Source organism: Mustela nivalis, assembly GCF_964662115.1.
Source record: "Mustela nivalis genome assembly, chromosome: 3".
NCBI classification, from domain to species: domain Eukaryota; kingdom Metazoa; phylum Chordata; class Mammalia; order Carnivora; family Mustelidae; genus Mustela; species Mustela nivalis.
Genome location: NC_139022.1, coordinates 157338165 through 157341086, shown reverse-complemented (window position 1 = coordinate 157341086; position 2922 = coordinate 157338165). Strand labels below are relative to the sequence as shown.

The following is a 2922-nucleotide window of genomic DNA, read 5'->3' as shown; positions in this document are numbered from 1 at the left end:
TATTATGTTAAGTGAAATGAGTCAGATGGATAAAGACATATACCATATGATTTCACTTATATGCAGATTCTTAAAAAACAAATAAATAAACAAAAAACAGAATCAGACCTATAAATATGGAGAACAAACCGGTGGTTGCCAGAGGGAAGTGGATGGGAGGTGGGCAACACAGATACAAAAGATTAAAAAATTCAAACATCTAGTTATAACATAACAGTCATGGAGATGAATTACAGCATAGGGTATATTGTCAATAGTATTGCAATCACAGATGTTCATTACAGAGAACAAACTGAGGTTTGCTGGAGGGGAGGCGAGCGAGCTAATGGGTTAAATGGGTGATGAGTATTAAGGAGGGCACTTGTGAGGAGCACTCGTCATATGTAAGTGATGAAGCACTAAAGTTTACTGAAACCAATCTTACAGTATATGTTAACTAAATTTAAATAAAAACTTGAAATAAAAAAGTGTACATACATACATACATATATACATACATATTTTACATTATCATGTATTTGTGCCCTACAGAAGTCATAGAATAAAATATACTATTGTACTGAGTAGGGTGCCGGACTGTCTCTTAAAGGGAATGCCTATCATCAAATAGGTCCTCAAAGGGAAAACAGAAAACTTACAGAAGATATTAACTTGCAAAGCAAAAGAAAACACATTTCTATGTTCTAGTCTTTCTCTTTAACCAATATTCTTAAGAATGTCAAGCCCTGCATATATAATTTATCACAGTAGTAGGGGATGGGGTATATTAAAAGGTTTTAGTACTCACTACTAGCCTCGTGAAGATGAGCTGCTGCTTTGGTTGCTTTGGAAAACCATATTTATTTAAAACTCAATTTGCCACTATGTGTGGTTAATTAGAATTTTTATAATCCTTGTTTCATGCATTCTCAGTTTCTCAAGGTAAAAACTTTTTTTCTTCTTTTTTTAAAATTTCTTTACTGCCACTCAGTCCACCTCTTCTTCTCATTCAGCAGAGGAGATCCCTCCTCCATTAGTAGCAACACATTTTTTATCAGATCGAATGTTTGGTAGCTATCAGTTTCATCTTGACTCGTGTCTTCAGAAATACTGCAAGGATACGGGACCTAGTAACTGATAACTTATTATGTTACTGTCTGGATTTTTAAGAAAAAGGAAAAGATCCTTTCTGGCTGCTATGTTGGTATTTTCAAGCTGCTCCTGTTTCTGCAGCCAAGGGAACCGTCTGGGAATGATACTGAGTGAAAAACGTGAGTGAAGGGGCCACATATTTGGGAGAAGGAGGCTAAAAGAAGCTAATTGGGTGAAAAGAAACTTGGTACTGCTATCACTCCAGACACACGGAGAGACGGCGCAGGAATATCACAGAAAATGGCGGAAGAAAGCTGAACGAAAATAAAGCTTTGACTTCAAAAAAAGGATATTCAATCCATATGGAAAGAATAAGTTCTCCACTTGTAAAATTTGTAAAAAGTTCTGTGCACCAACTGGGTTCTCCCTACTGCCAGGGTTATGCTTACAAAAAGGGCATCTGTGCAATGTGTGGAAAAAAAAGTTCTGGATACCAAAAACTACAAGCAAACATCTGTGCAGATGTATTGATGATGTTTCTGGCTTTCTATGTGATTTTATTTTTTGCTTTGAATTTTCAAGGCATAACATAGTTGTTCAGGTCACAAAATAACATGTTTTAAGACAATTAATATTAAACCAAGTTGATTGGTATTCATTTTTTTGTTCTTAAGAAGTTCTATACAACATAACCAGTTTCCTGTCTTAGTTCCTTTCCTAACAAGCATCTTATTGAAATAGAATAAGTAACAAATAAATGAAACATATTTTCCCATTTCTGTAGACACTTATTTATCGTTATTCATATGATTCTTATCCTCATTCTCTAATTATAGATTTAACAAAAGTGAGAGATTGTTGGTTGATATTTTATTATGAACTTTGCATCAGACTTATAACTCTTCCTTTATTCTCTTGTTGGTTTCATAGTTCTTAGAATCAGTAGTCTCTATTAATTGTAAGTTCACAGGGCACTGGAATATCGGAGACCATTATAGCTGAATAGTTCCTTAGTCATTAGCCCAGATCTAAAACACAAGTTGTATTTATGACACTTTATTTTTGTTCTTGAAGCCAAAGTGCCAATACCTTTTGTAAGGGAATGGGAAAACAAGTCACCCCATGTGTGTCCAAGTGAATACACTGAATTTCAGTAAAATACATTCTGTGCACATTACCTTGAATTCAAACTGTCATGAAAGCCAAGAAAACAGTGTTCATCTAGGGGAATGTGTAATGAATGAATTGCCACTCTTCGGAAATCTCCTTTCTTAAAATGCAAAAATCAAATATTTTTTATCTCCCCTCCCCACCAAAAATAAATAGAACAAAACCAAACTAAATAAATAAATATAAAGATTAATAAAAAAAAACTCTGTAAGTTACAAACATAACTAATGTGATGCCTTACTAATTTTGCTACTTGTTTTTGGAGCTTTACAAACAAAAATTTTTAAATTTGTCGACAAGACTCTTCTTTCACATTAACATGGTAGTTTTTCAATCAAAATTTTATATCAGTTCTGCTTCATGACATTGCCATTTTATGTAGATATGATTTTACTTTCCACTTCTATGTTTCTCTCATCATATCTAGTTGCTATGATTTTCTTCTGAATTCTGAACAAATTGACTGAATGTGTTTCATTGCATAGATTTTCTAAGGAATATAACTTTCCATCACAATTTTAGATTTGATAATTTTTCCTTTAATCAGGAATACATATTTTATTTCTAATCTCTGGAATAATTATATCAACTAAAAGGTAATGATAGCTTCAGGTAAAAAATGGAGGGTGTGTGAGTTACTGATTTTTGGGCAACTACATAGGTTTAGTCACAGCTGGAGAG

At 33.5% G+C, this 2922-nt stretch overlaps 1 pseudogene across 1 annotated transcript; it reads left to right on the top strand.

Annotated features, from left to right (window-relative positions):
- The first annotated feature begins 341 nt into the window (after window positions 1–341).
- Window positions 342–1602, top strand: LOC309860968 (cysteine-rich PDZ-binding protein pseudogene; annotated as a pseudogene). Its single transcript has 2 exons — window positions 342–383; window positions 1312–1602. The product of its transcript is annotated as a cysteine-rich PDZ-binding protein pseudogene (transcript).
- The last annotated feature ends 1320 nt before the right edge of the window (window positions 1603–2922 follow it).